The sequence below is a fragment of the Schistocerca serialis genome, chromosome 4 (assembly GCF_023864345.2).
Source record: "Schistocerca serialis cubense isolate TAMUIC-IGC-003099 chromosome 4, iqSchSeri2.2, whole genome shotgun sequence".
NCBI lineage: Eukaryota > Metazoa > Arthropoda > Insecta > Orthoptera > Acrididae > Schistocerca > Schistocerca serialis.
The window spans coordinates 904,163,604-904,190,497 of NC_064641.1; positions in this window are offsets into that span (position 1 = coordinate 904,163,604).

Consider the following 26,894-nt stretch of genomic DNA (forward strand, 5'->3'; position numbering starts at 1 on the left):
GTGCTGCGTTTTCTGTGAATGTGAGATAATGTTTATTTTAACAACACAAACACAATCACAGAAAGATGAAATTATTCCGATAAGAAACGCCGAGGCACAGCACTTTCACTCAAAATCTGAAGGATATGCACTGGCTGAGAAATATTGTCGGAGGAGAGAATATGTCCCTTAGGGCTGAGGGGTGTGGGTAAAGAAGTAGGCGCTGTTAGGTAGGGAAACTGTATAGACGATAGGTAGTAGATGAGGCGGATAGGAGACTACAGGCAGTGGGAAAGACAGAGGAGTGTGATGCATGGAGAGGGTAGTGCTTATAAGAGAAAAGGGGTATGGATGGGTGGATGGAGAGGGAAAAAGAGGGAAGGACCCTGATATGGAGTAGGATAGGTGCGGAAAAGTTAAAGTTGGTAGGAGGCATAAATATGATGGCAGATCGCATTGTCTGAGAAAGGAGGTTGGTTGAAGATGCGTTGAGACAGAATATGGCGTCTGTAAGGGTGTAGATACGGAGGGCTGTGTTTGCGAAGCCACTGCTGCAGACCAGGTTTGGTGATCAGAGGTGACACAGTGGGGTTATTGGAATTTAGTTTGCGGATGGCATAGAAGATGAAGTGTTTGATGTGCGTGACGAGGTGTGGGAATCTGATAAGATGGTGCACGTCGCTAAGTTTTTACCAGGAACTGGCACGGAGCCACACGCGCTCAGGTAGCCGCTGCGTGTGCGCCCTCTGTCAGTTCAGCGCCGTCTTCGAATACCGCTGCGTCACAGTCGGTGGGGCGCTGGTCACCGCGTTATTCGAGAGGAGCGCGCCATCACCAGGCTCCAGGTTCCACGCTCTCCCTTCACTCATCAACGTGCAGCAGCAGCAAAACACCCACTCCACACATGTCCATTAACGCCACCGACACTGGACGGGTAAGAGGTCCTGGGTTCGATTCCCGGCCGGTTCGGGGATTTTCTGCGCCCGGCGGCTGGCTGTTGGTGTCGTCCTTACCATTTCATCATCACTCGTAAAAATGACGAGATTGGACCGTGAAGAGATGGGGAATTTGTATGGGCGTTGATAACGCCGTGGTTGAGTGCCGCACAAACCAAATATCATCGTCGTCGTCGTCGTCGTCGTCGTCGTCGTCATCGGGCACATTAATCACACACCAGAGCTGCCTTTATACTTGGACGAAGCAGGATCTTTCCGAGTATGTGGCTTTCGCAGATACTGTAACGAGCAGTAAAATGGAAACCAGAGATATGGAAAAAAAGTAATTAACAGTTTACTAATTCAAAAGTAATCGTCGTACCTGTTAATACGCTGATCCCATTGTGAGGCAACATGGCCACATGTTGCCAAAACCTTTTCAAGTACGCTGCAGAAATTTCGGTAGGAAACATTTTCATATACTGCATTCAGTACAGACGTCTCACCATGCGGTTTCCCTGATTTTAGAGCCCTGAAGAAAAACATTACAGGCTGTTGCTTTGCTTGGAACGTAGAAGTACACGCCTGGGTAAAATCATAGTTCCGTAGACTATCGCAAACGTTTTTCAATGGAAGCACTGACCTTCATCCCTCACACTGGGAGATATGTACGAGAGGCGTTTAGTAATGCAACACTTTTTTTTCTGTTAGCAGAATGGTTTCATTCAGGATCCCAATACAGTATTTCATTCCCCATTCTTCTGGCTACAAAACAATATTTTTCAACAAAATGTCGGCCGATTGTGACGCCGTACGCTACCTCAGTGGAAATGCCAATATGGCCGCCTGGTATGGCCGCCTGGTATGGAGGGAACGCAGAAATGACAAGCCAAGGGCAGTAGAGATTCGTGCGACTGTGAAAAGACCTATTGAAAGGGTCCTATAGTCTCCTTTCATTATCATTTTATTTTATTTCCAGTGCACTTTGCATCCTAAGAAGAATTCGGGTGTTTTCGTTTCTAAACTTCGTACCAGAGAAGACTGAGCTATGATTCAAACAAGCCGTAGCCTATTTCCTTATACGACTAGCAAGCATCATATGATTGTTATGTTGGCTCATTTCAGACTTGCAAATGCGTTCATAACGCCATTATAAGTCTTCCATGTTTTTGTATGTAACCCAACTCACCACTGAGATTCCATAAAATGTTTATCCCCTGTTGTTCTATTCCAAAACTCTCTGGCACGCATCATTGTGGTGTGTTTCATTTTGCTATACGGTGGTTTAATCTGCTACAGAGAATCAGCGGTAGTCTTACAGAATGGCCAACCCCTGTAGTTTTCAGGTAGACAAAGAGGTTTGCTTCCTTCGTGGGGAAGTTACCGGTGCTAGGTTGGTGGCGGAAGCCTCATCCTCTGGGTTTTCCTGGCCACGGGGTTGTGTGGGAGAAGTTTTAGTGTGAGATGGGCCGTCTGCTTCCAGCTCTCCGAGGGTCTGCAGCCGACGTCTCTTCGAAGAAGGGTGAGTTGATTTAACTGCTTGGCGCGTTGTCTCATAGCGACAGGGGAGCTTTTAGCTTTTGGCCTAAACTGCGCCCGCGGTTCAGTGTGAATGTTTGTGTGCCTGTGACTGCGTGTGTATGCATTCTAATCGTTTCCGAATCTTGATAATTTTTGCCTCTGTGAGTTTTTTGTTTCATCACTATATTTCCGTTGGAAACTATCAACGTGGGTTAATATTAGAGTTTGTTGACCTTCTGCCATTACCCTTTGTCTATTCAAATGTGTCCTCTGTAAAATGTTAATTGTTCTCTTCGATACACTACCATACTTCAAGGCTCCATCACTAAACAACTTTAGAATGCTGCCCACCCCGTCTGCCAAATCATTTATGTATATAAAGAACAACAAGAGTCCTATTACATTTAACAGGTGTCAGCGTTTAATAGCTTCGGATGGAGGATAAATTACGCTTTTAGAAAATGATAAAGAATAAATACTCAGCATTGGCAACTGTTGGCTGTAAATAACTCCTTCTTCGAACCAAAAATGTACTGGAGGAATTACAGTAGGCGCGTGAAATGTTGGCCGGTGATCTCAAGGGCGAAGCAGCGTGCTGGGCCTGATTTGTGGTTGCTGGGTGAGAGGACGTCATTGGGAGAATACTTTCTTGTTTGCCTTCCTGTGCTGACAGCTCATGGACTTGTGTGCCTGGCATCGATCAGCTGCTATGGTATAAATTTCGAACAGAAGTAACCTGAATTCGTAAATGCGCTTTATAGAGCAGTCGTCTTGAAATGCGGTACACCCCCGTTAATTATATTAAGGCTGTTGTTATACAAAGCAGTGAGTAGAAGAAACATGAAATTCAAAACATTCACTAAAGATTTCTGATCATGTCCCATATTGCACGATGTGTGTAAGTAAGTTAATCACACGCTCACACAGACAACACAATACTTTATCAGACAATAACAGTATGACAGCTATGGTGACGCTGAGGGTGGCAACAGTCTGAACAGTCGACATGAAGTTTTCCGAATTATGGCGGGTTTCTAAGATCAGTAGTAGGGGTCGTGGCGGAGGGGGGGGGGGGGGGGGGGCAGGGGAAACTGACCAATGAATTATACGATATTGGCCTGAGGTGGCGCCCCACAGTATCGGTGTTGGCTCTTGAGCACTAGAGTTTCACGACCACTGTGCTGGACCATTCGAAGCGATAGACAACCATTCTTCTGAAAGGGTCCTCTAGCCACGTTTCATTAGACCGGTAGCCCACTTTCACTAGCATTTCTCATTTCTGTTTCTTTTCCTTTTTTCTCTTTTTTTCATAACTGATTGAATGAATGTGGTTGTGTGTCACGTTGCTGGACGGTGGCGTAGTCTGCTGCAGAAAGTCTGCGATAGTCATACAGATTCAGCAGCAGTTGTACAGAATAGCCAACTCTCATAGACAGATAAACGCAAAGCAGCAGCGTGCGACATGTGAGAATTACAACTCATTCCATCACTAACTCTGCAGACAGCGCATCAGTCGAGCAATGCGTACACAGCGATTGCAGCACATCACAAGCTCTTAGTGCGAAGTTAGTTATCACCCTGATGTCTCTATTTTACACCCAGTATGCGACAGGGGTGATCGCATAAATGAAAGCTCCTTTAGAGGAGTGTGTCAAGTTTCTTCACACATGAGTTGGAAGTCCTCTGATGACCGACAGGTGTACTGTTAACGATCGCAAGTAGACAGTGCTTCAAAACACATATGGCTCCTGTTGCAGCATACTTGGTCCGATATACATTAGACTACATTTTGTCGATATATACCTACTCCCCGGCCACTTTTCGCAGTTATGTCGATTTGAGGTCAGATCCACATATGCGATCATGATATAACATCTCGTTCTGTGTTCTAAACCGAGCGAGGTGGCACAGTGGTTAGCACACTGGACTCGCATTCGGGAGTACGACGGTTCAATCCCGTCTCCGGCCATCCTGATTTAGGTTTTCCGTGATTTCCCTAAATCGCTTCAGGCAAATGCCGGGATGGTTCCTTTGAAAGGGCACGGCCCAATTCCTTCCCCATCCTTCCCTCACCCGAGCTTGCGCTCCGTCTCTAATGACCTCGTTGTCGACGGGACGTTAAACAGTAATGTCCTCCTCCTCCTCCTCCTCCTCCTCCTCCTCCTCTGTGTTCAAAAATGGTAAAATGGATTGTAAATGTAGTAAAGATGCCACCACCTAGCCCAAATGCCGTGATCAGGACGTGTAACATAGCACCGCACCCGACTGTACCCAGTCACCTCCACGTTTGGAGAGCGTTTGCTGTGGAATGGAATTCTGAAGCGTCTTCGCCGGACCATAGAGGGAGGAAGGTCGAATGCACGCGGCTCTGCTTGGAGTCCGCGTTGTGTGTGTAAATAAATGCTCGGTCATTAAGGGCGCCTACATACAACTTCAGCCTGCGTTCGGATGAAGCTTGGGGCTGCACTCCTGTCCGATCACATCAGCATGTGTGTGTGTTGGTGAACACGTATTTGGATAGGAATTTCATAGGTGACACGTATGAGGGAGTCGCCGCCACCTCATGCTTGCCGAAGCCGAACAGGGGCTGTGCGCCGTTCGACATCTGAGGTATACGTCACTTACCGCTACCTCATGTGTACTCAATGGACAGTACTTGCACGCGTTGATTACATTATTTCGGTATCGGGTCTGTAGGCCTTCATATGCGCTATTTGAATAGTTTACGAGTACTTAGCATGTCTACACGTCATTATGCTGTATTGTTTAGGAGCAGTTTGCAGGTTTGCTCTGAAATTATTTCCGAAAATTAGGAGTAGTTTGGCTATTCGGACGTAAATGTTTTGCATTATTTACGAGCGGTTCGTAGTCTGTAGGCTGTGCTATGCGTTATTTTTAACTGTTTAAAATTAGCAAGCGTGTGTCTAGAGAATTATAAATGAGTTATGTAGGTGTGGTTTGCAGGTCTGTATGGTGTGGGACAGTCAGTGCGTGTGTCCTGTGATACATATACTCCATCGCTAAATAAAGTAAATTCGTTCCTCCATCCATGGGCCTAGTGCAGCGTGAGTCCTTTCACTCGAAATCCGTAGGAAGAGGTTGCATCCTGGAGACTTAGGTTAGTGGTGATGAGCTTCGTTTGCAACCCACGCGACCGCTACGGTCGCAGGTTCGAATCCTGCCTTGGGCATGGATGTGTCTGATGTCCTTAGGTTAGTTAGGTTTAAGTAGTTCTAAGTTCTAGGCGACTGATGACCTGAGAAGTTAAGTCCCATAGTGCTCAGAGCCATTTCAACCATTTTTTCGTTTGCAACAATTTTCTTAGGTTGGTAGAGAAAGCGCAAGTGACCCTTTTTACTGCCAGAATTAAGACTGGGCGCTGGTTCCTAGGAAAAGATGGCGGTCTCGACCTTGAAAGTAGTTGAAATTAGATAGTTGAACCGCTGTTCATACATATATGAAATTGTAAATTGAATTATTTAATATGATTAAAATTGAAATTCAATTCAGTATTTAGGTAATTGATAGGTTAGATGCGCTATGTGGGTGTTAGCATATTTACAGAAGACTATGTCTGGCGTGACTACGGAGGCGGCGATTGAGGATGTGTGATGTAAGCAGTCGGACACCCACGGGGCTGCGGCGCATATCCAGTTGTAACACGCTTGCGATACAGCAGACGGTCTTGAGCCAGTTAATTTCGCGAGAGCGTTCTTTGTCGAGAATGGCCGACCATTGTGTGATGTGGGGGAAGATTCCGCCCCGAGGCAAACAATTTTGGCGCTAAATGTGTGCAAGGGAAAAATACACATGGTGAAAGGACAAGCTACGGTTGTGACGTGAGAAGTGGCAGGTTCCAGTGTGTCTGGCGAAAACATGTTTACAGGGTCCAGCGGCTAGCATGGTCTGACCGGTGGTGCCAGGGGTAGCCTCCACTGCTGGCGGCGATTTGAACTAAGTCAGTTGGAGTCTGGACCTAGTGGCGAGCGCACTGGGTGCTGCTGTGATCTCGAGGATGTGTACTAAGTCTGTTGGAGAACACGTGATGACTGTACTGCTTGAAATGAGGACTTCAGTCTGTTTTCCTTGCAAAATCAGATGATGTGAATTACGTTAGTACAAGTGCAGTTTATTATTTGACATGATTTTCATCGGTTAGCAGTGAAAAATGATAAGTGACAAATTTCGTAGGATGTGGACTATTTTGTACGTGTAATCGATTATGGTGTTGGAATTTGAACTTGGCGCAATTTTCTTGTGGATGTAGGTCAATAATAAAAATAATAAATAATAATAAATGATGATAAATAACAATAATAAATGATAATGAATAATAATAAAAACAAGTACGGTTTTTGCAGCCGTAATCGTGTTGGAATTTGAATTTGGGGCCAGTTTTTTCTGGAGAGTTAGGTTAGTGGACAAAGCATAATTGACATAGTTTCCCACTGAAATTCAAATTTCACGTCAATTTTCTAGGAGGTTAGGTTAATGGAGGTAGCCCAATGGACTTTCTTCCTGCCAAAACCCGCTATTATGAATGATGTCACGGTGGCGCTCTCTGGTGACAGGGGTATGAAATAACACACAGACTCTGGACCTCGTAGCAAACACATGTGTATCATATAAATAATAATAAATGATAATAAATGATGATATATGATGATATATGATGATAAATGATGATATATGATGATAAATGATGATAAATGATGATATATGATGATAAATGATGATAAATGATGATAAATGATGATATATGATGATAAATGATGATAAATGATGATAAATGATGATAAATGATGATAAATGATGATGAATGGCAATGAATGACAATGAATGACAATGAATGACAATGAATGACAATGAATGACAATGAATGACAATGAATGACAATGAATGACAATGAATGACAATGAATGACAATGAATGACAATGAATGACAATGAATGACAATGAATGACAATGAATGATAGTAAGTGATAATGATAAAAACAAGTACAGTTTTGCAGGCATTATCCTGATGGAATTTGAATTTCGCGCCAATTTCTTCTGGAGGGTTACATTAGTGGACATAGCCCAATTGGCCTATTTTCCCGCCAAAATTCAAATTTCCCACCATTTTTCTTGAGGGTTTGGTTAGTGGACATAGCCCAATTGGTCTATTTTCCCGCCAAAATCCGCCATCTTGCGCTGTTGTCAAGTCTACGCGCCATCATCTTGGATAACGTCATCGCCGCCATCTTGAATAAATTTGGCAACAATGCACAATGGCGCAGAAAATTGGTTGCCTCACTACTCACAGTCAGTTCAAAATACCGATCAATAAATATTCTTAATGTACGTAAACGATTTAGGAGGCATCCTGGGTAGGTCTCACAGATTGTTTGCAGATGATGCTGTCGCTGAACGCCGCTATAACAGCAAAACAAACTGCAAAATATGATACGAAAACTCTCAGTTGAACCATAACAATAAAAAGTGGGGTCATAGTAAAAAAAATTCCGTGAAACTGTGATTAGACGATAAACTACGGAATTTAAAAGGCGTCAAGTGAACTAAATACGTAGGGCCTAAATACGTCAGCTCCATATTGAAAAAAGGAGCAGGGAACTAAATACGTCAAAATACCACAAACAACATAAATTGGAACTTCCACGTTGAATATTTCGTGGGCAAGGTGAACCAAGACTGTGTTTTATGTGCGAAACACTTACGAGATGTAACATCTTTTAAACAGAGTACCTACGCAATTCATGTTCATACTCTTCTGGAGTACTGCTGTGCCGGTGGGATCCTTTGAGATGGCGTTGAGAAATGACATCGAAAAAGTTCAATAGAGAGCAGCTCATTTCGTACTATAGCGAAGCAGCGGACAAATTACCATTGATATGATAAGCGAATTGGGTGGCGGCGATCGTTAATACAAGGAAATTTTTCGTTGCAGTGAGATCTACTCATGAAATTACAATCACCAACTTCCTCCTTCGACTGCCAGAATATTCCATTGACTCCCTCCTACAAAAGTTAATATTACTATCGTAATAAAATATGAGAAATCCGCGCTCGCACGGAACGATTTACATGTTCATTTTCCCACGCGATATTCGAGAGTCCAATGCTATCGAAATAGTCCGAGAGTGGTTCGATGAGACGTCTCAAACACTTCCATGTGAATTGCAAGGGAATCATGTAGATGTAGATTTAGTAAAAGTGATTTGCTCTTAACATGTGCTGTTATATCCTCATACACTAATGGCCATTAAAATTGCTACACAACGAAGATGATGTGCTACATACGCGAAATTTAACCGACAGGAAGAAGATGCAGTGATATGCAAATGATTAGCTTTTCAGAGCACTAACACAAGGCTGGCGCCGGTGGCGACACCTACAACATGCTGACATGAGGAAAGTTTCCAACCGATTTCTCATACACAAACAGCTGTTGATTGGCGTTGCCTGGTGAAACGTTGTTGTGATGGCTTGTATGAGGAGAAATGCGTACCAACACGTTTACGACTTTGATAAAGGTCGGATTGTAGCCTATCACGATTGCGGTTTATCGTATCACGACACAGCTGCTCGCGTTGGTCGAGATCCAATGATTGTTAGCAGAATATGGAAGCCGTGGGTTCAGGAGGGTAATACGGAACGCCATGCTGGATCCCAACGGCCTCGTATCACTAGCAGTAGAGATGGCAGGAATCTTATCCGCATGGCTGTAACGGATCGTGCAGCCATGTCTCGATTGCTGAGTCAACAGATGGGGACGTTTGCAAGACAACAACCATCTGCACGAACTGTTCGACGAAGTTTGCAGCAGCATGGACTATCAGCTTGGAGATCGTGGCTGCGGTTACCCTTGACGCTGCATCACAGACAGGAGCGCCTGCGATGGTGTACTCAACGACGAACCTGGATGCACGAATGGCAAAACGTCATTTTTTCGGGTGAATCCCGTTTCTGTTTACAGCATCATGATGGTCGCATCTGTGGCGACATCGCGGTGAACGCACATTCGAAGCGTGTCTTCGTCATCGCTATACTGGCGTATCACCCAGCGTGATTGTATGGGGTGCCATTGGTTACACGTCTCGGTCAGCTCTTGCTCGCGTTGATGGCACTTTGAACAGTGGACGTTACATTTCAGATGTGTTACGACCCGTGGCTCTACCCTTCATTCGATCCCAGCGAAACCCTACATTTCAGCAGGATAATGCGCGACCGCATGTTGCAGGTCCCGTACGGGCCTTTCTGGATACAGAAAATGTTCGACTGCTGCCCTGGTCAGCACATTCTCCAGATCTCTCACCAATTGAAAACGTCTGGTCAATGGTGGCCAAGGAACTGGCTCGTCACAATACGCCAGTCACTACTCTTGATGAACTGTGGTATCGTGTTGAAGCTGCATGGACAGCTGTACCTGTTCACGCCATCCAATCTCTGTTTGACTCAATGCCCAGGCGTATGAAGGCCGTTATTAGGGCCAGAGGTTGTTGTTCTGGGTATCGATTTCTCAGGATCTATGCACCCAAACTGCGTGTAAATGTAATCACATGTCAGTTCTAGTACAATATATTTGTCCAATGATTACCAGTTTATCATCTGCATTTCTTCTTGGTGTAGATATTTTAATGGCCAGTAGTGTACATGCTCCCAACCCGTGACAAGGAACAAGTAATAATTACTTTAGTACACATGAAGACGACATCAAAGCTAGCTAACAAACCACAGCTGTTAAGTTTTATTTACTACCAAAGAACTGACAGAGACGGCTGTACCCTCTGACGCAGATGATGATACGGGCACTTGGCGAGAACGTGGAAGAAGCGCATGTGTCCGGGCAGCCACGCCACGTGCTGTGAAACTGCTCTCCCTGAAACCCAAGAGCGCTCCCAGCTGTGCGTTACACTGCAAAAGGCCCCCGTTCTCAGAGATCTGATGGCTATTTGCAGCACTCTTCTGCTTCCACACGGATCTGCTCCTTTCTCAATAGGGAGCTATAGCCTCAAAAGTGCTCTCGAACGTAATGGCCGCTACTTTTGCCAGATACGTGGCTTACAAGCGGAAAGAACGCATCATCTCTTCAATACTGCCTGCGTTCGATCGCCCTTCAGCCTGCTGCGCATCGTATCATTCACACAAAAACAGTTGGAACTATGAGACGAGTACGATGAGTTCGTACAGACGACTTTTCTCTCTACTGTTCGGCCTTGTTCTTCTCCACTTGCTCTTTCTCTCCTTTCCCTTAATAAATAGCTTGTCTCCTACACGTATCGGAAATTTGTGCAGCTTACCATCGCATTTGTCTCTGACTTAAGTCCGTCTCTTACTAACACAGTTGTAGAAAGAGGAATTTAAATCTTTACCTTGTCAGTGTAGTCGCTGCGACTAATATTTTCGCAAAAAAGATACCAGTTCGCCTCCAATCATTTATCATGATTTGTAAATCGATACACTATGAATTTCTGGCCCTGGAGCCTCAAATTCAGATGTTTGATTAGTTTACACCATTTTTACGGTCAGATTACCACTGGTCGTGTTGAGCGTGCTGTCTTGTAATGCAGCTACTAAGAAAAAGGACAACAGGTTACAGTTTCCAGCAGGCATTACATAGTTTCCAGGTACAGCAAGTGTAAACATATTTTCACGTACAGAAAGTTTTATTTTTAACAACACATTTGCGCATAACTTAAAAAAAGATCGAAGAGCATATAAATGTCAACATTCTATATTTTTATTGAGCAATGGTAAGAAATTGCTGTTTTGAAGAGCTCGCCGCAGCGCGTAGTGTGATCAGTCGCCCTCCGTTTCTGGCGGTGGCGCCGCCGTGGCAATCGCAGCTTTGGTGTCTCCCCCTAGTAGGAAAGGGGAAAGGTTGCCCGTTCACGTGCATTTAAGGGGCGTTATGTACTCGCCAGGGGTGAGTCTGGGTCAGTCTCTCTTCCCCAGCTTGGTAGTCTGTGTCTCGCCCGCATTTGCTAGGCAGTTTGACTGTCGTTCGGAGGGCTAGTATGTCTGTAATTCGGATCAACCTTTAAAGCAGGCAAAATGAGTCTTTCCACTACGCCAGTAAGTGAACTCAGCGAGTGGTCGCCCGGTAGGGGCTTACTTCCTGCATTTGAGTCTGCGCGTTAGGCCGCCAGTCTGCTCGAGCTTTCTCAGGCAATGGTCATTGGCGGTTGGATTGATCGGTTGGTCGGTCCCGCGCTGGGACACAAGATGACTTGTCCGTCTTGAGCGTCGGCGCATGCGAGGTCGCCACGTGAGTCCAGTGGGCCGCGTTGTATAGCGAGGGCTAGTGGCTTCGCGGTCGACACGAGAGCAACAGGAGTCAACCCACGACATCAGTCTGGCCGGTGCGAGCTGCGACGCCGTGAGACGGGAGATCGGCACGCCTTCCTGCGTCCGTTGCACCGGCTGGCAGCGGACGGTTCGGGAGAGCGATTTGGGGGTGCTGCGCCAGGTCTTCTCGAGAAATCGCAGTTTATTAGAAGATTTGCACCAGTGTAGTCTTTCAGAGGCTGTTGTGAGCGGTCGTAACTACGGCTATGTCAAAAGGGAGCGGCAAGGTTCTCTGCCCGAAAGCTCATACAGTGAAAACTTGTTTCTTTCTGCCTCTGAATAAATTTTAACTTGAGTAAAGGATGAGCCAGACAATAGGAGATTTTACTTTTATTACATGAGCCTCCAAACGGTAACTTCATTTTTCCATTACGGCCAAGCCACGGCCAGCAGTGTTAGCTGCCTGTAAATTCTTTCATCCCACGGTCTAGTAACAGGAAGTCAGCACCGAGGAAGGTCACCTTGATCACGCGCCTCTCTCATGTGCTTACGAGGTAACGCCGTCCCAGGCGCCGCTTAGCAGGTAACGCTCTGGAAAGTTCCAGGCCGCCCGCACGGTTTGCTCAGTCCTGACCAATCAGGGCGGAGGAAGCCGTGTGGTGCGTCGAATATACCCGGCCGCCAGTCGCCGGGCTCGCTCTCTTGTATTCTTGCTCACCCGCGAGTCGGATGCGCGCCATGTAGCATTGAACATCTCCCGCCTCTCCCGGTGCTGCGGCACTGTGGACTTAGTTTTGGCAGACAACAACTTTCGGTAGCTTCGCGAACAATGTTCGCCAAATTATAAGCTCTGGCTCACCCTCACCTCCCTAGGCCTATGTAGCTCCTTTCAACATGCTTTAGCCAATAAATGGCCTTTCTCTAAAAACTATACTTTTATTCTATAACGCCCACCGCCTGCCCATACGCCCATCCTGTAAACTTGATATTTAGAGGGTGCTTTCTGATTGTAATTTTAAATCTGTATCTTTTCAAAAATGCTTTTAGGCACTATTAAAGTTAATAAAATTCCCATTTGTTAAAAGGAATTTGGTTATGATTTCATCAGTTACTCCCTGGCGACTACTTCCACGCTTAAATAGTGTGATTAAATGTGTTAATATTCTTGATGAATCGATAGTAAATAAAATAAATTCTTAAGAATATTCTTTGAAAATAAATCACGGTTCATTTATGTACACACAGATATTGTTATTTCTAAGACAAAACACCGTGCATGGCCAAATGGCACTACCCAAACGCATTACTGAAGCAACTGTGGTACACCATGGGCCATAGATGACAGGGGTGGGGGACAGCTACAGAGATACGTACGCACGAATAGTTGTACAGCTGTTGAGTAACTGACCACCCAGATGAACCAAGGAACTACCAACACTGTATTTGCAACGACCGTTCAACGAACGCTGCAGTGCGTGGACCTCCGCAGCAAGCACCTGGTTCATGCACCCATGCAGACTGCTGTCCATCGGCGACGGAGACTGGAATTTGCACGCCAGTATCGCAACTGGACGTCCATTGGGTAGCGCAGGTGGCCTTTACAGATGAATCATGATTTATAGTCCATCAGACAGACGGCCATTCCCGTGTACAGCGTGCAGCGTGAAACGCCTGAAGTCAGACATTCTGCAACAATCGTCAGAAGGATTCAGGCCAGAAGGCATTCACTGCGTGAGCTCGTAGTTCTGGAAGGCACAGTGGATCAAGACACAGACACATCTATCCTTGGGGACTGTGTCCATTCCTACATGGAATTTATTTTTCCTCAGCAGGACAACGCATGTGTCACACAGCTCGCAGTCCAAGTGTGCTGCGGTTCGTAGAGCACTATGATCAATTTACCGTACCCCCCTGATAACCAAACTTCCGGATTTAAAACCAATCGAGAATCTTTATGACCACTTCCATCGGGCTGTACACGCTACGGATCGTCAACTGAGAAACCTCGTGTAACTGGCCACCCCACTGGAGTTGGTATAGCTCCACATCTACATCCATACTCCGCAAACCACCTGACGGTGTGTGGCGGAGGGTACTTTGAGTACCTCTATCTGTTCTCCCTTCCATTCCAGTCTCGTATTGTTCATGGAAAAAAGGATTGTCGGTATGCCTCTGTGTGGGCTCTAATCTCTCTGATTTTATCCTCATGGTCGCTAGATATACGTAGGAGGGAGCGATGTACTGCTTGACTCCTCGGTGAAGGTATGTTCTCGAAACTTCAACAAAAGCCCGTACCGAGCTACTGAGCGTCTCTCCTGCAGAGTCTTCCACAGGAGTTTATCATCTCCGTAACGCTTTCGCGGTTACTAAATGATCCTGTAACGAAGCGCGCTGCTCACCATTGGATCTTTTCTATCTCTTCTATCAACCCTATATGGTACGGATCCCACACTGCTGAGCAGTATTCAAGCAGTGGGCGAACAAGCATACTGTAACCTACTTCCTTTGTTTTCGGATTGCATGTCCTTAGGATTCTTCCAATGAATCTCAGTCTGGCATCTGCTTTACCTACGATCAACTTTATATGGTCATTCCATTTTAAATCACTGCTAATGCGTACTCCTAGATAATTTATGGAATTAACTGCTTCCAGTTGCTGACCTGCTATATTGTAGCTAAATGATAAGAGATATTTCTTTCTATGTATTCGCAGCACATTACACTTGTCTACATTGAGATTCAATTGCCATTCCCTGCACCATACGTCAATTCGCTGCAGATCCTCCTGCATTTCAGTACAATTTTCCATTGTTACAACCTCTCGATATACCACAGCGTCATCCGCAAAAAGCCTCAGTGAACTTACGATGTCATCCACAAGGTCATTTACATATATTGTGAATAGCAATGGTCCTACGACACTCCCCTGAAGCTGATTCTGACTGTAATATATATTCACTCTGAGAAATGACGTCACATGTTACGCTTGTGCAATGAGGACTTCAGATTGCTAAACCATGGTTCAAAACGGAATTTGGATTCGCAAACGCACATTGGCAATGGGTTACATCGGTGCTGCAGTCACAGCAGTATTTCCAGTGCAAGATAACTGGCACTAGAGGTCGTTGGTGGAATGATACATCAGTCGTACGTGTATTCTTCTTAGTCGGCCCCGAATATAACTCGTCACATAGGCCTTATTAAAGAGCAGACAGATTGTTGTATTTCATCATCTACGCTTGAGATTCTTGATTTTACAGGAACACCACATAGATTGCCCACGAAACACACTTCCGCTTTATCCGTGGCGAATGTGAAGTTGCGGTAATATTAAATTTGAAGATATTACTTTTGGTCGAACTTTTTTGCCTACTCAGTAATCTACATACATAGCTGTGAAGCAGCGACGACTAGGGGTCGGCTGGGCGTAAGCCCGCCACACTGGCTGCTATGACGTCACAAGACAGATGCGGGCCGCACGCGGGGACAATTTCCTGGGCGCGGCTTGGCTAATGAGGCGTGCGGGATCCGCCAGAGGGGGCGGATTATCTCGTCCCGGAGGGCCGCAGCCAGTCGCGCCACGGCCCCACTGGCTGGGTTACGAGGCGCAGGAAATGAGGAATGAAATGGGATACAGGGGAGAGGGCACACGTATGATAGACGCCAGTCGCCATACCAGTAGGTGAGCGCCTGTAAACGGCACACAACTAGGGGTGGCATGGTGACTACACTAACTCTTACTCCGCAGAATGAAATCCCCATCCTACTGAACACTTTTAATTTACCTAACCCTACCTACTCCTAAAAGCACAAAGCTCAACTCCATCCCACGAATCCAGAAACAACCGCCCCTGCCCTCCCTTTCGACACACCACTCCAACCCAGCGACTCTCTACATCCCAAAGCTACCGCATAAGATATACACTAAAGTGACAAAAGTCATCGGGGACCTCTCAATATCGTGCCGTACCTCTTTTGCTCAGTACTGTGGAGCAGAACGACATGGCACGGACTCAACAAATCGTTGGAAGTCCCCTGCAAAAATACTGTGTCACGCTGCCTCTCTACAGCCGTCCATAACTGCTAAAGTGTTGCCAGTGCAGGATAAAAAATGGTTCAAATGGCTCTGAGCACTATGGGACTTAACATCTGAGGTCATCAATCCCCTATAAATTAGAACTACTTAAACCTAACTAACCTAAGGACATCACACACAACCATGCCCGAGGCAGGATTCGAACCTGCGACCGTAGCGGTCCCGCGGTTCCAGACTGAAGCGCCTAGAACCGCTCGGCCACACTGGCCGGCCAGTGCAGGATATGCACGAACACACCGCTCGATTATGTCCCGTAAATATTCGATAGGATTCATGTCGGGCGATCTGGTTGACCAAGTATTTTTTTGCTCTAGGTGTTCTTCAAAGTAGTCGTGAACGATTCTGGCCCGGTGACATCGTTTTTCCAAAACATGAAGTCTATGAATGACTTGAAATGGTCTCCAATTAGCGAAACACAACCATTTCTAATTAACCACCAATTCAGTTGAGCCAGAGGGACGAGTCTATTCTACACAAACACAGCCAAGCCTTATTATGGAGCCGCCACCACCACCTTGCACAGTACCTTGTTGTCAACTTGGGTCCATGACATCGTGTGGTCTGCGCCCCACTCGAAACCTACCATCTCCTCTTACCAAGCGAAATCGGGACTCACTTGACCAGGCCACAGTTTTTCAGTCGCCTACGGTCGACCCATATGGCCACGTGCCCAGGAGAAGCGCTGCAGGCGATGTCGGGCTCTCAGCAAAGGCACTCGCGTCGCTTGCTTGCTGCGATAGCCCAGTAGCGCCGAACTTCACCGCACTGCCTTAAGGGGCTCCGGAAAGGCTCAAAATCATGAAAAGTTCAATTTTTACTTTTTTGCGTTTTCTGAATCTGCAGACTATTACCTTTTAATAGATATATAATTTATTCAATTCCGAAGACTACAACTATTTTTAAATTTTTTTAAAATGTGTTCTACATGGGCGTGACCCACTGTGGCGCTGTTAAACTGCTGTCAAATGGTGTTATTATTAACGTCCGTGTTCATCGGGTACATTTTAGTGATGTGAGATAAACTATGTGTTGTGGCTAACCTGTGATGGTTCAATATATATCGCTGGTGTTATTGTCGATTGTTTCATGTTTATTTACTCTGTCGTTATCTCGAAAATATTCGTAATTAATTCCGTTTCTTGAGTCTCTGTTTTGTTGAAGTATAATAATGAGTAAAAGTAAAGTTATTAGAAATCCTCTGAAGGCTTTTCAGAAAAGGAGAAATGTTGGAAAGCCAAAGGTATGTGTTATTACTGTAAACAATAAAGACGATAACCAAGTGAGTGAACCTAACCTCTCAAGTACACCTGCCCATAGCAGTCAAAGTGGGAAAGAAAATACTTCACAGAATAAGCTTGTTTCAATGAGTGAAAACTATGAATGTTTTATGGGCGAATCGGATGTGAATGAAATATTTGATATGTCGGTTGTCAAAGGAATTTTTTCGAACTGTGTAAGATGTATTAATTGTAGTGAAGTTGGTCTGGAACTCTCCATAATAAAGCACGTAGGACTTGCTAGTGAAATACAACTGAAATGTAAGTGTTCATACATGACCACCTTTTGGAACAGTGTTGCTGTAACTGCAACTGAGGAAATGGTAGCAAAATCTACGAACACAACAACGAGCGATGGTTGCTTTAGACAAGGAACGCCTTCGGGCTGCAGACAGGGCTGTAAAGAGTCTAGAAATACAAGCAAGAGGAAACAGGAGGAGGAACAAGAGGAAGCTGGAGGAGGAGTTTGCAGAGGATGAAGATAATCCATCCTATGGACTTGGAATGCACTAAAAAGTTAATCCAATCCTTGTCGCTCGATTCCCAAAACTTTTATTTTCTCATACTAATTATTACATGTTTTCTAAGGATCTTCCAAACATATTTATTTCAAACTTTCAGTAAATGTTACACAGTACCTTCTGCATAATTTAACAGCCTTTTTCCAAAAAACTGTATATTTTTGAATATATAAATAAAAAATTGCAAAAAATTGTTGTGAATTTTCATTACAATTGAAAAAATCATCTTTAATAACTGAACTAAAATTTGGTAAAATCCCTGTGTTAAGTTGTAGCCCATATTCCAATAAATAATCTGTAAAAAGTTCAACATCCTACCTCAAATACTTTCTCAGGAAATATGTAATTTAGAAGCGTTATTTTAACATTGCAAGTATAGGGCGTTCCGGAGCCCCGTAACGGATACGTTCGTCCTGCGTCCCACATCGAATTACGCGATTATGGTCTCTTAGCACTGATAACTCTCCACAAATGCCGCTGCTCTCGGCCATTAAGTGAATGCCGTCGACCAATGCGTTGTCTGTGGTGAGAGGTAACGCCTGAAATCGTTGGCACACTCTTGACAGTGTGGATCTCTGAGTATTTGATTCCCTAACGAATTGAGAAAATGTCCCACAGCCTAGCTACAGATACCATTCCGCGCTCAGAGTCTGTTAGCTCCCATCGTGAGGTCATAGTCACGTCGGAAGACTTTCGTATGAATTACCCGAGCACAAATGACAGTTCTGGCTGTGCACTGTATTGTGTCTCACTGTTCAGAGGCACAAAACGCGTAGGTGTTTTCAGCTCGTTACTTAATGCAAATAAGTTGGAGGCCGAGTTGATAGGAGCTGAAGGAGTCCGGGTTGCAATAATATGCGGTACAGCACACTGTTAGGAAGATGGATTATTATTCAAGAAAAACATAGTACAATGAAATTACTTATTTTCAGTAGTTTGTAGGACTGCAGCTGCGGCTATGAACTGACAATCTCGTAATATGGAATACCATGAACTAATACAACATATTCTCCGGGGCCAAGCCTGATGGGCCCTCCTCAGAGAATCAATGCAAACATTACAGAACTGGCTGAGGGCCGATTATGAAAGTGCGTCTCCCTAGGTTGAAATCTAGCTAAGAAGTGAACGGGGCACACTCCAGTTCCGTCAAGCTGCACAGCCCGCTGGAGTGTGCTGTGCTCGGTAGACGACGGGTTGCCAACCTTGTGTTGGCGCGGCGTTGTAGTAATATCTGTGGCAATGATACTACACGCTGCCCTTTTATACCTTGTGTACGCGATACTATCGCCAACTGTATTGTAACGAGTGTGACAGAACTCGCCATTACATAAAACGATATATTCAAGTTAACGCTATTCTTGTGCAGGCGCCCAGATATCGATAGTAACAATTTGAGGGTGCAACAGGGGACCGCGGTTCTAAGCATTGTTGTGAGACGAGGTCTGTCTGCGAGAGTGGAACACTAGGGTCGGTTGAGAGTTCAGAGACAGAGAACGCGTCACGCTGCCCTCACGTCGGTGATGGCATATGTTACCACACAAGGCGTGGTTCCATTTATATAGCCAGTAGAGGTTTAGATGGCGTAACTACGCTTGAAGATGGAATTCAAGGCAAAATTCACAAGCATAGCGCTAAAGCAATTGCAGAGTTAGGCTCGTGATTGTTAGTCCGAGTTTGCAATAACCCCATGTTTTGATGAAATCTTCACCAGAAGATGATGGGAATGACACTCATCGAAACGTCGCGGAGTTTCGACACAGCTACCCGGATGGAAGCCCGACATTTCATCAGCGGTATACACATTCACATATCCTACGTTTTGCGTGTCAGTGAAAGACGCCTCCTTATCCTCCAAATAATAATAATTGTTCTCCACGTCTAAATAATATGCTGTGGTTACTAAATGATAATGCTATTTTCAAATTTAAATAATTTGTTAATCTGTGTAGTGTTTCTTTTGAAATATTCAAGCAGATATATTTGAAGTAAATAGCAAAATTACTCTGAATGATATTATATGGACATAAACGACAAATTAATTATGAAAATGTATTAAATCAGCTTCAAAGAAAGACTACATCGGTTGCAATGTAATAAAAAGACATTTATATTAGATGAGATCGTAGTGCATAACGTTCTCGAAACTAACATTATTATCTTTGTCATTATATGTTAGAGAAAAAGGATATTTAAAATCACTTTGAGTCAGATAACTTCTTCTGATGTATGTAAGGTACGCATGCTACTGTAAAGCCGTAGCTTCCGTTTTATTTGCTCTCGTACGTAGCGAATAATTCAAGTGTGTATTCTGTGCTTAGTGGAAATATATTTACAAAATATCAGTGCACTGTGTTACGTAGAGAACCCACGTAAATAATTCTTCCTGAATTAATAATTGCAAGAAGTTATTTAGCATTTATTCAGTCTCTGCAAAGCTAGCAGTGCTGATCTTTGACTGGAAGCAATTGGCCGCCATTTATATTATCCTTTCCTTTCTGTGGTTGTGGTTATTATTATTATTATTATTATTATTATTATTATTATTATTAAGTGAACCCAGAATACACAGATCAGGAGAAGAAGCAATATGTTTTCTGCTATGCACAATCCAAATCTTTTTACAACAACACAGCGGAATATTCGAAACCAGGTAGGGAAATCACCACCGGCAGCAACAAGCATAATTGGCTGGTTCAAACATTACACAGAGATGCGCAGTGTCAAACATCTTTCTCGGAGCGGACGTCTCATTGTGTCTCAATGACGTCTTGACAGAAGGCAAACTGAATTTCAACTCAGACACCAGAAGTCATTTTGTCGTGCATCACGCGAACTGCAGGAAACAGGATCACCTGTCGAAAAAGTGTTACTTAAGCTATTACGGCTTCTTGCGTATCAGGCGCAAATGGTCCAAGCTTGGTGCCCCGACAATCGTCCTCTCCGCCATGGACTCCTGTGTTCCGTGTTGCCGTGTAGGCAACACCACTGAGTGACGTTGCTACCCTTCGTGTTCGAATCATTGAATCAGTCAAAAATGTTGATGTTACAATTCCGACCAGTACATGGGCAGAACTTTAATATTTCCATGATGTTCTACTAGCGACGAGAAGGGCACATATTGAAATTCTGGCTCAACGGAAATAAATTTTGGGACGTTTTTCAATAGAACGAAATGCTCTGTTACTAATAGTTAACAAGTTATGAATTTTTGAAATGAGCATCTATGCTCCGCAAGCCACCTTACAGTGCGTGACAGAGGGAACTTCCAGTATCACTACCTTTCCCTCTCCCCTCTCTCCTTCCCTAACCCTGTTCTATTCACAAATGGCTCTCGCGAAGAACGTTTATTTGTATATCTCCACAAGACACTTAGCTTCTCTAGTACCTTCCGCCGCGTAAGTCGGACACGTGCCAGAACAAATGGACGTGGTCAGCCCATAGAGGGCTCCGCCTCCGCGGCGGCTATTCCACACAGCGGCTCTCGCGCAGCTAGGGCGCCACTGCTATGCCACGCGCAAACAGCGGCCAATAGTCACTTCCTCCGGTTTCGCCCTAGTCCAGTCAGTCTGGTACTCGCTCTGGTTTTCGTTTCTATCTCGGCGGTACTGCGTTCTGGTCGTTGCTCGTTGTTGACATTTGCCTGGCTCTGGTTCTGAGTGGATTTACTGTTGGTGGTTGGTGTTGTGGTTTCCACAAGCCTCCGTCGTTTATCCTTGTTGTGTCGGTCATAGTCGGTCGTGGTCGGTTGTTAGTTGTCGTTGGTCTGTCGTCCGACTCGTCCTGTGTTTACCTGGTGCTGCGTGCTCCACCACCGGCGGCTTCCCCGTCTGGCGGCTCCGATCCGCAGCCCAAGACGTTCCTGCAGTTGGTTTTGGTTACTACAGCTTCTCTGTTTTTCTCGTCGTGGTAATTTTGCGAGACGTATGTGGGAGAAAGTAGTACATTGCTCGACTGTTTATGGAACGTACGTTCTCCAAATTTCGCTAGCATACCTCAGTGTGATGCACAATGTCTCTCTTGTAGCGACTTCCACTGCAGTTTGTTGAGCATTTCCGTTCTGCTCTCTGTTGCGTCTTCTGTACCAATAACCCCTCCACCCGCGATTCTTTAATGAATCGAACTCCCATGTATAAAAGAGCTTACCAGATTAAACATGGGTTAGGGTGTTTAATATTTGACGGTGGGCGTGTAGTATCTGTATGGCTGAAGAAACCTTAACAATGTTAGTTTCATTAGTTTTGAATTATTCACTCACCGACTAATGAAAAGATTGAAATGAAAACTGGTTAACGAAAACACTAATAATCTCCTTACATGCCTATGTAAATTTTACCATGCAATCAAAAAACACTTCGTAGGAGGTAAATGCTTCCCATTTCGTTATTCAGTGTGGCTGCAAGTGAGAAACTTTTTGATAAAGTTTTGAATTTATATAATTGCGTAGGCTTCCGCGGCCAGAGTCAGTCGACATGAAAGTTTTCTGAGTATGGTAACGCGTCATAACGTAAAAAATGTAAGAAACTGCTGCAGCTGGAGAAAAACCAACGTTTCGGCCACGATTGCAGCGGCCTTCTTCTGGGTCTAATCATTTTTTTACATTATGACGCGGTACCATATCCAGAAAACTTCTATGTCTTTTGAAATTATGTCTGAAGTTTCTCCATAAACTTCCCCTTTGTAGTAATTGATGATATTCATATCGGGTCTCTGGCCGGAACATAACGTCATCTTGACACAATATTTCACAGTCCATCCAGCCGCCATCTTCGGGTGAGTATACCGAGTCACGATATGAATATAGTGTTTGGATTTCATCGAAACTCGCTTAGTGCTCTCATTATGGAACGTTGTATGAGTAATGACTGGGTAATATACTCTACGTTTTAAGGAAAGCTAGTTTTTCACCCATCATGACGTTTATGAGGTCATATTTCCTGAACTACAGTATGTGCCAAACAATGACATATTTGTGCAGATACATTTAGTTGTATGATTGGGTACCATCTGCAGAATGTGTGGCAAACACTGTTAGTAGTAAAGAAGTAATAAATTAAAGCGCCATGCCTCATACTGAAGTTTTACTGCTTGAACAGCGAAAATGTAGCTAGCGACAAAGTTCTGCCTTTCATTATTTTGGGGAGGGTATCAGGGAGAAAAGTAGCGGTTTGAAATTGTGTTCAAACTTTGTTGGAATCCATTAATTGCTCTTATTTTGCAAAATTTCAGCGCAGTCGGTAGACAAGCTCTGTGTTTTTCACGGACGATCCTTGGGGGGCGGGGGGGGGGGGGGGGGGGGGAGGACACTTATCGCGACCATGTTTAGAATGATGAAGTGCTGAGAAGTGGTCTACGCAACCTGCACAGAATCGTTGCTGAAAGAAGACCGAATCTTGTGAGGTGTTTTCTATGCATGAAAGATGGAATAATCTCCAAATCAGCATCGTTATGGAAACCGACAGATGGATACAAAAGTAGAGTAAGGCTTTGAAACACATGGAAATGCAGTTTTGCAAAGGGAGTTCAATGCATGGACTGTAAGATGGCAGGAACTATGCCCCTTAAATGAAGTCATTAAAGACCACCTAACTCACGTTGAGCGAACAGTAAGTCTGAACAAAGGAGACTGACAAGGCACAATACATCTTGTAGAGGGTATAGTATGGACGTATTGGAATAATTAATGTCGGATGATGGTTTTAAAGTACGTCACACGACATGAAAACTTTGTAGAAACACGTCGATTTACTAGAGGCTAGTTTATCCCAGGGAAGTATTCGAGTTGACCATGGCGCACGGCTGGGGAGTGGCGAATGTCCGTTGTCCTGTTTTCAGTGAGACATGCGAGTAAGCCACGCAAAGCTATGGTGGAGCAGTCAACAGAGGCCAAAATATGAGTGTTCGTGACTATAGCAACTTAACGCTGAATTCACGGTCTGCAGGGTCTGAAGTAAATCAGGTGAAGAGTAACAGAATGAAATACGCCGGCCTCCGATGGGAACATAGGACCAGGGAATTTCAAATACTCTCCTGGGAGTCAGAATTCCGGAAAAATTGGTGTTTTGTGCAGACGCTAACCTTGATGGGTGGCCTGTGAGGAGCTAAATAGCAGAAGTTGAGGGGAAGGGAAATTGTGGGAATGTTTTCACTTCCCAGAGCAGGCATTGGTCGCTGCTGGGAAGCAACACATAATTAACGCGAGTTGCACTGCAATTGCCATACGTGATTTTGCTGGAGGGGAAACCGAGGTGAAGAGCACACTGGGAGAAGTCTCTGTAGTGGTCTTCCGTTCCCAGCTTGCCTAGAGTGCGGACGTGGCGTTCTTTACTCAGCTTCCCTGAGTGAGCATCTCTGCAGTTTAGGACTTATCAAATGGAAGGATTGAGCTTGGAGATAGGAAGTTTTGGTTCAGCTATGTGCTGAGCATCATAGCTAGATAGATGAGCGCAGCCTTGCAGCACTACGAGGTTGGCTGACGTCTGCAGAATGATGATGCTCCGCCATGGTGTACTCAGTGATATTGCGCCCGCTCCGGCCACTGATTAATTTGTTGTATCATGTCGGCAAAGTTTCCTCGAGGGTTTCATGGGCCGTGTGTTGTAGAATCCTTCTCGCACTTCGCATTACACCTGGGTCAGTCGATAGGAATTACTTTTGAGTTATCGCACTTTACTCCACGCAAACGCAATTTTTTACCACTGCCTGATAGGAGAGTCTTGTAATGTGATGATTGAAGGTCAGGAGTTAAAATAAATTCGTACTAATCGACAGCATCTGTTTTCAATCAAGTAGTTGAAATCCCAAGTCACTTTCTTAATTAATTTTATGTTCAACATTTGCATCTGGTGTTCAATAGCTGAATATAACATCAATGTGCATCCCTTTTATAATTAAAAGTGATAAATTCTGAATCAGTTAATGTCAACACTGCCACCGCAGTTCAATCAGGAGTCACAGGGCCTTATTCCTTATTTTTGCATTATCCGATATTCCGGCTGTTTTGCACTCTCTGTTGATCTGTTAGTCAACTAGCTGGTGCGAACACACGCCAAAACTAGGTAAGTGACAGGTGGGGTGTTACAGGATGTGAACTGGGAGGAAGCTGAAAACCTGGCAGTTGATCAAGTTTGCTGGACGAAACTTGTTACCCGATATGCTACCGAGCATTGGAGGAACTAATTCTAATTTGCTTGCTTGAGTTACACTACCTCAGGACCTATACAGTATTTATTACTTGTCTTATAATGTTAAACATGTATCGTAAGACTGCATCTCTTAATGAGATAGGAGCATTTGAGAATTTTAAATTCCGTCGATAATTATATGAAGTACTGGTAGTCTAATACTTATTATCTCTGGAAGATGTTAATAGGCAAACTTCAATAGACATCAGGTGTTCGTGGCCAGGTGATCCGTTTAGCCGTTTTATCCTTTTAGTGATATAGGTAACTTCTGTTAGTCTTGCTACGTATGGTTCCCAGACTGGTGAGTTACATATCCTTAAAAATATCTCTATAAATCTCAGTGTGGCATACGCTTTTTCTTGTTTTCGGTTTATGTAGTCATTCCATCTTAGATCGCACCACATGACTAGTCCCAGATTTTTTTATAACAATTACTGTTTGCTGTTTATCACAGTTGCTCCATCCCTTCCGAGGGACTCGATATGCTTCATCTAGTACCACCGCTGTCTCGTTCGATGTTTCACCCAATTGCCACCGCCAATTACAGCGTGGCTCTAACTAAAGTACAGGTACTTACATAACTCCAGTGTAGGCTGCAGTTACCGTATGGGGGCCAAACTTAGTAGATATTCTAATGTATTAATTGTGTTAACGTGGAACCGATTTACCCTGGAAAAAAATTAGTTTCAATTTTGGTCACCAGGTGCAAGTCTGGCGCTGTAGAGCATCTCGTCGGCGTCTCCCGAGCTCATATTGAACATATCGTGTAAACAGCGGTTAATAATAAAATGAACCTTATGTCTTTCACATTTGTTTACTGCTTCTGTCCACATCCCGTTCGTAATCAGGAATATACAGAAACATTTCTATATGTACCGTATTTCATGCAGTCATATCGCTAGATTTGCACCTGATAGCCAAAACTGGAACCATTTTTTTCCAGCGTAAGTCAGTTGTGCATTATCACCTTAGAATATCTACTAAGCTCTGCTGCCGTACAGTTATTACACTCCAGACTGGCGCTCTGCGATTAGGTGCACTTTAATTATAACCACCTGGTACTTCCACAACCACTACCTCTTCACATTCTCTCGCACAGATACCGTTGGCTGGTCCCACTGCTGCGTAGTTGGCCATACTGCAACAAATATCCATCTCAAGGACAATCAGATCCTGTCCCATTACCCCAACTATCGAACAAATCCCTCCTACAGGAGCTCCCCATTAATGAAACGTTTCCATTTCCCTACCTTGATCCCATTCCACTCATCCGTCTACCAAGAGTCGGTCATGACATGAGCCTCTAGCCAGTTTACAGAAATGCCCACTTCATCACGACCCAGTTTATATTCAAATAACATCTCCTACGAATCACTAATAGTCACTTATAAATCTTCTGTTTTAATAACGTTCCTGCGCCGTTGTACTTCAACAAATTGTGCGTCTCAAGAGAATTTACTCTCTGCTACCAGACTAATCACCTCTGGAGAAGTAAATGGCGATAAACGGATCCTGATTTAAGTAGCGGTTCTTGGCTAGAACATACAAGTGATGCGCCTGAAAATGTAGGTGGATAACAATAAACGCGAACTTTCTACGCGTCTTTCCACATGCTCAACCTCTGCTACCATGAGACAAACCAATGAAAGTTTGTTTTCAGTCACCCCAAATTTAGCGGCTGTGTACTTCCATTATCTTCAGAGAGTTGAGAAATAAGCAGTTTTTTGGAATACACTACGACATGACAGACACTGTGAGCAGCATCAATTGTATTCCAGTGGGAAAGAGAGAGTGTTCCAGAAGCTGGGACCACCACAGTATGGTGGCGAGCATGACTATAACCATGACCAACTCTCTTCTAGGTGCGTTTGCGTATATCACTTCCGCAGCTATTTGAACAAGTAGGTGATCGGCTCTATAACATACCTTAGGCTTATAGGCAGGCTGTAGTTATACAGAATGCCTGTTGTCTACAGCTAAGTACCGCAGAAAGTAAAATTTATTCAACATTCAACATACCATTGAGCAATGTTACCACACAGATAAGCGTTTCGAGACCCACAGTCTAATCATATGGTTACCCGTGTTTAAATCTG